Below are 14,919 nucleotides of genomic sequence, written 5' to 3' on the forward strand. Positions count from 1 at the left end.
AGGCCAGTAACCAAAAATAGAAAAAATAAAAAAATTAACAAGTTAACAAGTTAACAAAAAAATGAACAAATTCCAAATTTCAAAGGCCAGTAACCAAAAATAGAAAAAATAAAAAAATTAACAAGTTAACAAAATTTTTATTTTTTTCTAAATCTCAGAACTGCCCAAAATTTTTTACTTACCAAAAGCTTTAAAAAAATTTGTTTATTATGCAGCTTTTAAAAGCTGTCATAAAGATTAAAGAACGTTTCTTATTGGGTTTTAAAATGTCATAAAAATTACCAAAAACAAAAGGTAAAAACTGACAACTAAGCTAAAAAAAAAATCTCTCAAAAACCGTAAAACTACTTTTAAAGAAAATAGTAAAAAAGTCAAAAGATTTCTAAAAAAGAAAAATATTTTAATTTTAAATTTCCGAATTCCCTTAATTTCAAAAATGTCAGAAACTTAAAAAATTTCGTGTTTCTTTGTCTAAATTTTGTGAAACACAAAACCTTTCTACTTTTCAGAAATACTATACAAAAAACTTTAAATATTTTGCAGTTTTACAAATTTTCGAAATAAGCAAAAAGTTTAAAATTCGCCATAAACCAATTAGGATAGAGAAAATTTAAATTTTCGCTATGTTTTGAGTATCTAGTTTGCGAATAGTCTTCCTAAAGTAGTAGTATCGTAATCCCTCATCACGGCGTGGAAGAGATTCAGTAGTAGATGTATAAACTTTACATGTGCCTCGAAGGAAGATTACCTTGTCTGTGATTTAACGCTTCTCAATTACCGCTTTTTGAATCACTTTAATAAAAAACCACAGCAAGAAAAAATTCTCATTTTAATTAACAAAAATGTATTCATTAATTTGCTCACACAACTATACTCAGTAAAATTTTGCAACATTGCAAAAATAAATTAATCTTTAATAAATAACAAACAAACAAAAAACTCATAAAGTCATTAAAATATCAAATTTGTTTGCATTTTAAAGAACCCGCTAGACCACAGCTACACAAATCTAATAAATATGCTGTGTGGGATGCATTCACTTACGCACACACCCACACAATAAATATGCATACACAACTATTTAAATATCAGTGTTTGCCTACTTGCATGTATGGGTGTGAGCCAGAGAATACGACTCAAATTTGCAATTGATTACTCTCATCCGCTTCGATGCGCTTGAAAAGTATGCAAACCCTCATACGTTTGCGACTATAATAAATATTAAATAAACAGCCGAACAACAGCTGTGAGACGTTGCGTATGGGTAACCAAAAAATGCTATGCTATGCAATAAACAATTTGGAGTAAAAAATTTTATCAAATCAAATTTCTGCAAAAAAGGCGTTGGCGTAAATTTTTTTACAAAAAAAAACCCTGCGCGCATTGTTGTAGGCCGAGCAATTTATTTAGTGGGCGCGTGTGTGTGTGCGTGTGACAGTTGCGTTATGGTGGCGCATGAGTAACTATGTAAATGCGATTACGATTTTTCCGCTCAAATGAAAATTTTCGGTTAAAGTCACGCGCACACACTCACATGCGCGCTCTGATTGCCGGAAATTGCCAAATCTTTGCTTTAAAAATCAAATTAAATGCGAATTAATGGAAAATCGCTGATTACACGATTAGTGTCGAGTGCTTTATTTCATTATCATAGACTAATTTCATGTATAAATAATTGGTACTAAATTTTCAGCGCAGCAGTTTTGACCGAAAAAAAAAAAATGTGCATGGATTTCGAGAAATTTTGCTGTTTTCCAATAAATATTTTAACGTACATAAAAATATGTTTATTTAATCATATTTATTTTTATTTGCTTTATTTGTACCCTCTTTTTTACTTAGTCCAAAAATTTTCTAAGCCTTTTTCATTTTTATTACAGACTTTACTTCGCCGAGGATTTTAAACACAGTAAGTAGTTCTTAAAAAATGTTTGTATTCTTCTATAGCCCATTTTATACTACATTTTTTATTTAGCACAAAGAAAATATTTCTTTAAGTTTTAGACTTATTTTACTATTATAAATCACTTAAAATTCTATCGCAGAAATCGCAATTTCTTTCGTCACAACTAAAAAGTACTAAATCTATTTACTATCTGCATATTTTTAAATTTTTAATCGTGCGTAAATTCATTTTTAAAACAATTATTCCATATAAATAAATAACATAAAAACATTGATTCTAAAACATTTTTAATTGGTCAATTATAAAAATTTTTAATTTTCAAAATTTTTGATAAAATTTTAGTAGATACAATTTGATAATATTTATTTCAAAAAAAAAAGATTTTCGAAAATTCGACGAAAAAAATTAATATTAGTACTAAAACTGAAAAATTTTAATCTAAATCATGCTGTAAATAGGAAAAAAGGTGGAAAAATTTTAGTACTAACACTATGCTTTTGCTACATATTAAATATTTACTCTATGTCAATTTCAGTACTTTTAACAATTTAGTACTAAAAATAAAAACAGTTTTTCATAAGAATTTGCCCTAAAAATATAGGTAAAGTTTAGTTCTGGGGCTTCTCAAAATCACTAAAATACTACAAAAGATTTACCAAAATTCCTTTTGAAACTCGTGTATCAAAAATATCAGTTGAGTTTTAGTACTAACTACTTTAATACAAGTTTTTTAATTAAATAAACATATCAAATTTTAATGCTATATATATTGTTAAAGTTGCATGATTATGAACTGCATCTTTTATAATTTTACAGCCATATTTATAATATTATCATAATTAAATACTAAAAATTTTAGGAGTAAAAATTTGAGTACTAAAAATTTTAAACTATTGGGAATTTTACGGTGCGATAAACCTGCTGCAAATATTCGTTAAATATATTTTAAATTAAGTAAGAATGTACTATTTATTACGAAAAATTCAAAACAAAGCTTTAGTACTAAAAACATTATTAAGACGTTGGTAGGTCAGCCAGCACTATAAGATATTAAAATTAAGTACTAAAAGTTTAGCAAAAAAAATTGTTTGTACCAAAAATATATAAAAACAATTCAGTTTTAAAAACATTTGGATCTTGGTAGAGAAATCCGGATTAATACATTTTCATAAAAATAAGCAAATTGACACTAAAAATTTCACTACTAAAAATTCATTAAGATTCCGATATCGCATTATAAGTTATGCAAATTAAGTACTTAAAGTTTTAGCAATAAAAATTTGTGTACTGAATATATATTTAAAAAAAAATCAGTTCTGAAAGCATTTGGATTTCAGTAAAGAAATCCGCATTATTACATTTTTGTAAAAATAAAAAAATAGGACTTAAAATTTCAGTAGTATAAATTTAGCCAGCTTTCGGTATTGCAGCTGCATCATATTTTTTTTTTTTAATTCCAGTATATTTTATATGACTTTATACTAATTTCAGTTTTAGAATCATCGCTAAATTTTGGTGCTGAATCTAAAATACTAAATAACTGAATGCTTAGAGCTAAACACTAATAGTAATAAATAGCTTTAAAGCAAAAAAAATGCTAAATTTAGGTACTAAAATTTTAGTTGAAATTTGAAATTTTTAATTTATATTCTAAGTAATATTCTAAGGTAAAACATATAGCCCCAAATATTAAACACAAAATATATAGGGAGTCTCTGTGGCCGAGTGATTAGAGGTGCGTACTACCACCACGTAGGACCGGGGTTTGCTCGCTGGTCCGAACAACATCTAAATTAGGAAAAAGTTTTGTTCTAACAGCGGTCGCCCTCGGAAGGCAATGGCAAACCTCCGAGTGTATTTGTCTTGAAAAATTTAAACTCAAGCCGAGCAGAGGATCTGAGCTTGCAATGGATACAAACTTGCTTTTATATATGAGGGATGTTTCCACAGTTTTGGGAATTTACACTGAGAAAAAAATGAACCAAAAATTGGGTAATATTACCAAATTCAAACTTGAAAAAGAATCAATGTTCAACCTGAATCAAGTTTCTTCGTCGTTTGATTTGGTTCTGCACTTCACAGATGCTTTTTCGTAATTAAAAAAAAAAAAAAAAAAAAACAAAAGAATAAAAATAAAAGTTATGTTGAATTCGAACCCAAGCCTGCTGGAAACTAACGAAATACAGCATTCGTTTCTACAAGATTAGCTACAGCCAGATATACAAATTTGCATTCAAATGTCCAACTTCAATCACATCTCTTAAATACAATCGGTGTATTTATTTACCATGAGAAAACCAAACAAAAACTTGGTTGCAAAAATCATCGTACTTTTGGCTCAGTGTAGCTATAATTTTTATTATTTTGTTAATTTTCGTCAATATATATTACATTGTAGTTTTTCGACATAATCTCCATTTTACTGATTACATTTATCCCATTGATAAACAAATATATTTTTAAGCCCTCCTCAAAGAACTTTTCGGTGTCTCTTCAATCCGCCTATTTATGGCACGTTTACATAAGTTAAACTTTCAAATCAAACAGCCCGTAAGCGCTTTTTCAAATCTGGAAACAGATGATAATCACTGGATACAAGATCCAGGGGGAGTAAGGTACTTGCGGAAGCAATTCCCATCGTAAATTATTCAAAACATCCTTCGTATTTCTTGTGGTGTGTGGTCTTGCATTATCCAGTTGCAATAACGGACACTTATGCAACTTTCCAGGCCATTTTTTGATAAGCGTCTGTTGCAGTGGCCCGCTGAATAATTTCTGATCCCTCTTCCTCTGCTACCACCAGCGGGTTCCGAGTTGAATACTTTCAGAGCTGAAGCGTCGGTGTCCATTCGAACGACGGCGTCTTCCATGGTTACAAAAACAGTGCTATGAAAACGCGTCCTTATCAGTCGAACACCTAAACCAGACTGAACAGTATTGCACTAGATAGTTACACAAACATGTCAAGACTTGTCTTCCACCCATAACATTGCTTTTAAGTTCTGCGTATTTAATTTAATTATAGCACAATTTCCAGAACTTTAGAAACATCCCTCGTACGTGCATACAAACATATTTACATAATTTGAAGCAATGTTCAGATTAAATACCAATTTTCATATTTTTATTGCAATCAGCTGATGCCTTAATTTATTCATGACTTCCAAAGGAGGCAAATAAAAGCGTGGTTAATCATTTAAACCAACAAATAAACAGGCGAACTGCTAGTGATGTTTAATATGCTGCCAAGCGCCTTGGAGATATGCAACGAATTTGTTAAGCGAAGTCTGCATTTACATGTTAACGTATGTCCAGGAAAGAAATGCTCGCATTTATCTTGGACCAAGTTATTTTATGCATAAAAAATGCAATACTAATAGCCTTACTTTAACGCAAACAGACAGATTAAAACAGAAAAACATTCTAATAGCTTGATTCTATACATTCAGATCACATCCGCATGCAAGCTTTCGCATTTTTTATTCTTGGGGCCCACATAAGTATTTATAAAAAAACCTCGCACTACCACAGCTGATTTGTTATTCATGACTAATAAAAAAAAAAACACCACACCCGTTCAAGTTGCCAACTTTTATTAAACTTGCTTATCAGTCCACCGCCCGCAGCGCGCGTCTGTGGTATTTGCGCAGCGTCAAATGTGTGGGTGTGTTCATTGATTGATTTTTGTTTGTCCGTGATTTGCTATTCATATTCTCGACCACAAATCTAAATGTTTGTCAATCAGATGTGCTTTTGTTAGTCGCCGTTGGCATGCAATGCTAGCAGCAGCAGCAGCAAGCAAAACTCTGTTGGGTCAATGTGAAAAATTTTGGAAATTTGGAAATTATTTTTGTTCGCTGTTGGGTAGGGTTGGGAAGTTCACGAACTAGTTCGTTCAATGAACTAGGTCACTGCACTGGTTGAACGAACTAGTTCGAAATTTAAAATGAACTATTTGCTCCAGGTTTCCGTTTTTCTTAAATTTTACATAAATTAATTCATGTACACATACTAAATATGTATTAAGTGAAAGAAAATGAGAAAGGTCTCAGCAAACACAAAATTTCTAAAATCAGCGGCAATTCTTAGCCACTTCAAACGTGCACATTATGATACTGAAATTAAATAGCTTATAAAAGTCTGAGTAAAAATTTTAAAATTTTGATGAGTGTTTTTTATAAATATGTTGAATTTTTGGCAGTTTTGTACAAAATTTTTAACTTTTTTATACGGCTTATGTTATATATATTTTTATAAAACATTAACGAAAAAAATTTAACATTTTAAATATTTGTAAATATTGTAAAAGTTATAGGTTGCTAATTACGTTGCCACCGCTGTATCTTACATAATGAGTTGTTTTAAAAGCCTACATATAGTTACGGTGACCAGATTTCTGTGGACAAAAAAGGGTACCTTTCTTAAGCATCGAATCCGAACATATAATTTTGTTTTTAGAATAATAAAGGAGAATACATCTTTTAGTACAGTTTTATTTAAAACAAAACGAAGAGAAAAAACTTAAAAATTTATCGCGATAAATATTATTTTTTTTATAAAAAACCCAGTAGTGTTTTATTTCTCGGGTTCACTATTTTAAATTGTGAACTAAAATGAACGAACACGAACTAAATGAACGAGTTCACTTGAGTGATTTGAACTAGGTTGATCGATCATCGAAATGGTCAAAAAGTTCCAAGTCTGCTGCTGGGTAGAGGATTTTGTAGACATTTGTAACTATGTATACAAAATAATTGGTTTCCGCAGCCGGGTTTGGTGACCCCAAAAGTTCATTAAAACACAAAAACCCTATTCCAATACTTGCAAGGACTGAGTGAGAGTTGTTTTTTTTTTTCAACTACATAGTTGCATTTAAATTGGTGGCGATTTGTACTACGTTACAGTATTTCTAAAAAGTATTCCTTTTCTTCAATCGTATGACAAATATTTAATCTTTTTCCTTTTTATTTTGTTTTAAAGTTTAAAACAAAATACATTTTAGATGGCTTCTTCTGTCTTTATTATTCTTAATTTAAGTTATTTTAAACTACTTTTATTTTTGTTTTGAAACTATATATGTACATACGTACATAAAAATGTATGTATATATCTAGGTGGCAACCTCATAGAAAGCTATACATTAGGTGTGTTTTCAAAAGCATACTTATCTGCGCTCAAAATTTTTATGCAACTCAAAGCGACGAACTTTATGTGTGCTTTTGAACAGTTGTCGATAAAGTCAAAATTACTTGTTTTTAAACAGAAATTGTCGCAGCTTGGTTTTTACAAGTTAAGCGTAGGAACATAAAAAACACGGCTATTGTGTAAAGTTTATTAAAGCATTTCGCTTTCATACAAAAGATGTCCGATACCATACGCGGAATGAATTTAATTTTTTATCAAATGGGCTTACCACAACATTAAAAGTTTATTCAGTTAAAAATTTTTGGTTATCGCATCCAATAAAAATTTGAAATTAACTAATTTTAAGTACATTCTTCGTTTTAATTTGAATAGGGTTGCCACAAAATAAAAGTTTCTTATTTAAAAAATGGCCACTAAAGTTTAGTCCAATCACTGTAAAATAATTTTGTTAAATTAAACATTAAAAAATACAAAATCTTTTTTAAGTATATTTTTTAAATTTTTATTTTAATTTTATGGCAACCATGCTTCATGATAAATTCCAATTGCGGCCAATAACCCTATCTGATGTAATTTTGTTTTATTTCAAAAAATTTTTAAGTTTTTCGTATACGTTTCTTAAGGACTAGGAAAGGTGGTGACCCTTACATTTGAAGCAAGCTTCCCTTGAACATCTCTTCATTAGTATTTCATAATACACCTGCTTTCTTTTCCTAAAAAATATTGGCAGGCATAGCATCAAATACACTCAAATCCGCCTCTAATTTTAGTAAACACTAGTACAACTTAAATTTAGGAAATGTTCCGAATAACTACTACTTTGGGACTTTATTTTATTAATTTAAATTCTTTTAATATATGCTCCGAAGCCCTGAATATATTTATTAAAAGTTTCGCCTGGTTTTAAGTAATTTTTCATTTTTTTTTTCTTAAACATATGGCAACTCTTTTTATATTTTTTTTTTAGGAAACATTTCAGTTCGATTTAATAGCTGGCAACTACACCAGGAAATATGTCTAAATTTGAAGTTTATCAAACACTTTCGTCAGCTGTCAATATTTAAAAGGGGTTTCTATCATTTTATATATTTTATGTAATTATAATTAATTACTATTTTTGTGACAATCCTATTAAAAAAACTTACTAGTGTTCCTTAATATCCTCTTTAATTTGGTGCCGATAATTTGCTACAGTTGTCTATTTTATTTACATATATTTATCACAGCGTGGATGTATGTACATATGTATATTTTGGTTCCCCTGGGAGGTCTCTATTTTCAACACCAGTCAAGGGTCTTACATGATATGGCAAAAAAAAAACAATTTTCGCCATTCATTCAACTTTCAAGTTGTTGTTATTTTTTTCGCTTTGTTTTTAAGTATTTTGTTGTTACTGTATTGTTTTTTTTTCTGCCTTTTTTATTGTGTACTTATGTGTATGCAATAGCTTTCATTTACTCTCTCGTCTATTGAATGAATAAATTCCCAACTTGCTTGCTTGCTATGTTTTGCTGTGAACTTCCCGATTGCATTGTTGCAGATTGTGGTAGAAAATTGTTTCTTTCACTACGTTTTTGTTGCTTAATTCCATTGTGTATACAAATATTTTTAACAGCATTCTATTGTTTCTTCATTCATAGTAGAGGCCTGCATGACTTCATTCAAACTTCTAGCCAAACAGAGTAGGATAGAATTGAATATTCCATTCCACATACAAAACACTCAGCTTTTGGAATTTTGTAAGTTATGAATATATATTTTGTTTTAAATTTTCTACCTTTAAATGGAGGAAATTGAATGCATGAATGAAAAACATTCAAACTCATTTTGGTTTTAATTGGTTTTCTACAAACAAGTTTGTTCGTATTGTAATAGGAGCGCAGCAATAGATACATTTGAAAGAATTCATGCAGCCCTCTAATTCATAGTGAAAAAGCGATAGTACCTTTAGGAAATTGTACTCGCTATGCTATGAAACTTATTTGAAGCGGAAGGCTTTATTCCAAACATTTTTTACTCTAAAAAAATTTCCAAGAATTTAAGCACTAGCCGGAAGAAGCATTGCATTATTAATACAAATCATGTTCCGTTTTTGGGATTATTTTCCAGAATTTTTTCACCATTATACTCGCTGGCAAACGTGCCTTCATTAGCTCACTTTTCTCTACCACTCACGTCTTATACCTCCTCTTCGCTTTCCTTTTTAGCCCGCCAGCCGACAACCGCCACAATCTCATAATTCAATTATGCCACTAAAAACACTTAAAATTTGATCTTGCAGGCATTTGTTAATAATTGACTTAAATATTGTGTAAAATAATTCATGCCAATCACTTAAACGCCAATCAAGTGGCCAAAATGTTTCAATTATTCGCAGCACAGCCGAAAAGGCAAGGCAGGTGGTTGCAGTTGAGTGAGGTAATCATTGAAAATTTCAAGGCAAAAAATAATAAGGAAATTAGGCAAATCGTAGGAGGTGTGAGCCGACAAGTTTGCATATGTACTCGTATGTGTACGCGGATGTGAAGTGTAATTTTTGTTTGTTTATGCAATGAAAATAAACGGAAGTGTTCGCTGATGGCTGGCAGGCTATACAGGTTACACGTATGTGCATTAGGGTGTTCTAAAAATGCATGTGAAAAAGTAAGGTCGGAATTTTTATGCTCTTACCCCCTAGGCTTATTCTATACTGAAAAAATATACCTATATTTTTTATTTTGAAATCAAAAAATATTTAGAGATCACTCAAAGTGCTCAAAGATTTCCATGTATTTTATATGGATGAAAAATCGCTTTTTGTAGAAATGTTATAGAATACTTGAAAATCAATATTTTTTCGATCGGGAAACTAGGTTTCTTTTCAGGAGATTCCTAAATATAACACCCAATTATTAATTTCACCATTATAGGCCCGCCAGAACCAACATAAGATGCAATGGAGGGATAAATAAAAAATCTTTAGTATTAAAAAATATTTATATAAACAATTAGGTATTGTTATTGGAAGTACCTTGAAGAAATCCAGAGTTTTCCGATCGAAAAACTATTGATTTTCAAGAACTCTATACCATTCCTACAAAAAGTTTTTTCCCCCATATAAAATACATGGAAAACTTTGAGCACTTTGAGCGACCACTAAATACTTTTTGATTTCAAAATAAAAAATAGGGGTATATTTTTTTCGATATAGAATAATCCTAGGGGGTGGGCGCATTAAAATTCCGACTTTACTTGTTTTGGACCACCCTAATTTACATACCTACTTACATACTTCTACTAGGTATCTGGATGTAAATATCTCTTTTGTTTACTCCTTCTCCTGTTCATTCAATTTTAAGCCGTTCACACGTAAGCTATACAATTACTTAAATCAACAAAAAGTGCAAATTGTGCATTTCTATATGCTTGCTGATGTGTAAAAAATCCGGTGATAATCAAAAAGCAATTTATTTTGAATTTTCACACGCATCATGGAAAAACATGCATTTGTTCAAAATTACAGAAAAAAAAATTATTTCAAAAAGGTTTAGATATGTTTATATCAGAGTATACTCACAGGTGTAATGTTGCAGTGAATGGGTAAAACTCTTCAAAAATTTCTTCGATGTCAATAAAATATCTGATAATGCGAGCCTGATTCTGTCTGCATTCCAGCACGGCCTCTGGCATCGTTGCTGCTGTTGGGAGCATTCTCCCGCGATCGGTTGGGTTTTTTCGACTTGCCCTGCTTTTCTAAAGACTTTGCACAGCCTTGTTTCTTTGGCAAGTGGCAACGTTGGGCTAATCCTGATGTTTGGGATGGTTTGACCTTTTTCAGTATATATAGAGGATTCCTATAGTTCTTGCCTCTAGCCACCATAGATAGCGCACACTTTCACTCAGACGGCCCTCGTCCCGTCCCATAGTCGGAATCGCCTTTCCTGATAGACGCATGTTCATCTGAAGACTCGCCTGAGAGGAACCCACTAAGAGCAAGCCACGGCCTTGGCTCTGCTGCCAGTTTGAGTGATAAAGGTAGAGCCGACTGTGTTTTCAGCAGCCAAACTACCTGAGCTGATGATTTTCTCTCTACACTGACTCGCAATCATCACTGCATGCCTATTGAATATGACATCTTGTATCGTAGTCATCGTGCGTTGGCTTCCATCCTGTTTATGGGCTCGTGCGTGGGTGTTGTTTTACGTACTGTGGCTGGTACTGTCTGAGACCGACAAGGCAACTGTCTCCGACTGGAGCAGAGCAGAGATGCTTCGTCATATTACTGGATTAGACATTATGTTTTATGATCGGCCGCTAGGCTCTTTAAATCTGGTGCGAAGAATCCGAGGTCAGGTAGGGTTTGAATGGGTCATTTGACCGGAGTTGTTAAGTTTACAGTACTGTCTAAAAAATTATTTTAAATCACTAGCCCAATTGGGCTGGACCGCGTAACACTCTCGATAAGAGGTGAAGGGGGTAGAATGAAGAGTAGAAGACTGATAGGCTGGGAAATTGGCCAGAATTTATCGGTGAAGTGATTTCCGCATAGCACAGCGCCTAGTGAAGTGAGAATCGAATTCAGTTCCTTATAATGAGATTCCTTCCTGGCTCAGTATAATGTGAGGGACCCTACGAAGGACAACTTATTGGCAGGGTCAGATATCCTAAAGCATCAAGGTTAATTCCATTATCGTTTCACTCATCTTAAGTCACTCCCGGGTCTTCTTCTCGAACTTGGTGCGTAAACTGGTCCTCTTGTTGAAGTGAATATTCAGACTTTCAAGAAAAATTCACATAAACAATGTTAGTGTTTGTGTTAATACTCATTACATTTTCTTCCTCTTTAAATGCGAATAAGGCTCTAGATCTGTCGCATATCGAATTCATATCCACTTCTGTTCTGTGTTCGCTTGAGTGCGCTAAATATAAATAAATAAGCAAAAATTTTCAAAACTTAAATATTTCAACAATATAGCCATGTGGAGCTCTCAAAAAAAACTCGCAAATCTTTTCGACAAGTCGAAAAACAGAGAGTGTTGAACAAATAATCGCATTTCACAGCTGGATATCAGAAACGGCGGCAGCAACTCGGCACTCCACTGAAATAAATTTAAAATCGTACAAAAGCAAAAATGTATTTCACTAACCGAATTAATGACGTGATTAAGACATTGATCAGGCAAGAAACCATTAATATGATATTAAATGCAAAAAGGGTTGCCAGCTGGCATCTAGACGAATCAAATTTAAATCTATTGGAAAAATAAAACGAATGAAAAGTGCTTATTGGTATACAAGTCGGCAGCCTGTGCATTCTCCACATGCCAATCAAATGTGCGCAGAGCCAAGTTGAAAGCCAGCAGTCAGCATCAGTAAATACAATAAACAAAAATAGTAATAAAACAGCAAGGAGCCTACTAAGTGGTAAACAAATCATTTTTAGGCGAGTATTTCGACATTTTTTTTTAGCGTTAGGTCACCAGTGCGTATGAGTGATATTAAGAGTAAAATTGGAATGCTCGGGCTTACTCAGCCTCATTGCGAGAGTCATGCCGAATGCAAGTCGTTTTTCGAGAGTCGAATCGCTCGAATCGCAAATGAAGTCATATGATGTGATGTTCTGTTCTGATATGTATTACATCATATCATGTGTACCGATAAACAAATCGATAGTAACTTCGATAAAAATATCGATAACAAAACCAATTAAAATATAGATAAAAGAATCGATAACCAGTTCGATAAAAAATATCGATAACAACATCGATAACAACATCGATAAAAAATCGAAAACAATATCGATAACAAAATCTATAAAAATATCGATAGCAAAATCGATAAAAATATGTATGACCAAATCGACAAAAGTATCGATAACAAAATCGTTAAAAATATCCATTATTACATCGATAAGCTCTGAGAATCCCGAAAATCTCTAAAATTCCGAAATAGTTCCCAGATTGAGTCTCTGTGGCTCTGTCTACATATGTATATCCTTTTCTTTATAATTACCTTTGTTTTAATCTTTCTTCCTCCATCTTGAGCTTTACTTTTATCGGCATCATGCTCATATTTTTCTTTGTTTTTACCTTTATGTTTATCATTTTCTTCTACATATTCCCATTCACCTTTTCCCTAATATAAGTAAAGTGTTTAATTTTACCTTGATCTTAATTTTTGCCTTCATCTTTGTATTTGTTTTCATTTTTAACTTTGCTTTTATCCTTTTTTATCTATCTAGGTACTCACCTTTACTTTCATTCTTATATTGGTCTTTTTCTAAGTGTTATTCTTTAACCATTTATTAGCACGTTTTTGTTAAATTAATACCATGCGTATACAATCAAGAAGCATTTGTTTCAGCACCAACCATTTCCGTTGCACCATTTCCGTGTGCAATTTCCGTTGAATTTGCCAATTTACTCCCAACCAACCAACCGCCGCTAAAGAAGTTTCATTTCAAAAATGTGTAACCTTTCAATCGAACTTTCTATCAAAAAGCCTAGTTTGTTAAGGTGCATCACCTTCACTCAATACTTACTGTGTTCTGAATTTACCTTCTTAGTAATAAGTCTCGCATACGACCAAACGGGCTCATAAAGTAGTTTCGACCCCACTATCTCGCCTTTGGCTTTTACTTTTATCGAGCAATTTATTATCTGCTGTTAATTGTGGCAACGAATAAAATTCGCGACTAGTGTGTTAGTAGAGTCATTTGTCATCGTAAAAAAAAAACAGTTAACAATACATATGCTTGATTGCCTTTGATTATTCATGAGCGTGTGTTAGCGCCTAAAAGAACACGCAATAATTTATCGGTATCTAATGATGTGAATTTTTTTCAATTTCATTGACAAATATTGGTTGTACGCCGATGTCATTTATCTTCTGAGAAATTTCTATTAATAAAAATTTTAGAATTTCAATGATAACGGTGGAGAAACAAAAGATGATTATAAATAGAAACTTTTTTAGTTTAAATATTTTTAACAAATGACTTTTTACATATTTCCGAAACGTGCTGCACCACTTGTTTATCAATCATTCGCTCTTTCTTCCCACTTTCTTGTTGAGTTGTATACACCGCTGATATTGGCTGACTGTTGACAGTGGCTATGCGTGCGGCTGGTTCAGCTGTGTGCGCGCGCTGTCCTTTTTTCACTATTTAATGAGAATTCTCATGTCGCTTCTGTTCTGAAGTGCTTCCCAGTGGTATTAAAAGATCACAAAACAAGAACGAGGCAAAACCCAAGGGGCTTTCTGAAATGCAAAGATAGTTTTTAAAGAGGTTTTGCTGTGGAAAATTGTTGAATTTAATGAATGATGCGAAGTAAATATTTGTGGCATATTTCTGAAACGAAAGTGGTTAAGGACAAATGATTTACGCCCAAATTCATACAAAATTAAGAAGACTTTAAGTGCTTTATAAATCGCCAATTTTTATGAAAATGTCATTTTATAAAACTATTTAAACCTATTTTATGTTTTATGAATAAGGCCATTAGGATATAGCTGAAAATTAGAAAAAATAATAAGAATATGCATAAACTTTTGAACTCATATTTTTCACAATTTGCAAAATTTAATGTTAATTTTTGCCAATTCCTTGTTTGCTTTTTTCTGGACAAACAATTTCTAACACTTTTTTATTTATAAATTAGTTTAAAAGCCTACTTGTTTTATGTATAAAATATTAAAAAAGGCTCAAAATAGTACAAAAAAACCGGATAACAATCTTAAAAAAGCGAAAAATATAAACACGTAAGAAATAGATTTTATTTTTTTTTTAATTTCATTGCTGTATGTAGCGTTTAATAGATAACAATTGAAATGCATACCTACATACATATACATACGTACATAAAACAAACCTACAAAAAAATATTTT

General features: G+C 31.9%; 1 protein-coding gene across 2 annotated transcripts in view; it reads left to right on the forward strand.

Annotated features, from left to right (window-relative positions):
• Positions 1–1,877: 1,877 nt before the first annotated feature.
• The window catches only part of LOC108371170 (calcitonin gene-related peptide type 1 receptor-like), a 36,095-nt gene continuing 23,053 nt past the window's right edge, over positions 1,878–14,919 (forward strand). For both annotated transcript variants that reach the window (XM_017626679.1, XM_017626680.1), the window contains exon 1: positions 1,878–1,909. The gene's annotated coding sequence lies outside the window, so the exon portion shown is untranslated. The remainder of the gene's footprint in view (positions 1,910–14,919) is intronic.

This window comes from Rhagoletis zephyria, unplaced genomic scaffold (assembly GCF_001687245.7).
Source record: "Rhagoletis zephyria isolate East Lansing unplaced genomic scaffold, Rhagoletis_zephyria_1.1 Rzeph_scaffold_04742, whole genome shotgun sequence".
Classification (NCBI taxonomy): Eukaryota; Metazoa; Arthropoda; class Insecta; order Diptera; family Tephritidae; genus Rhagoletis; species Rhagoletis zephyria.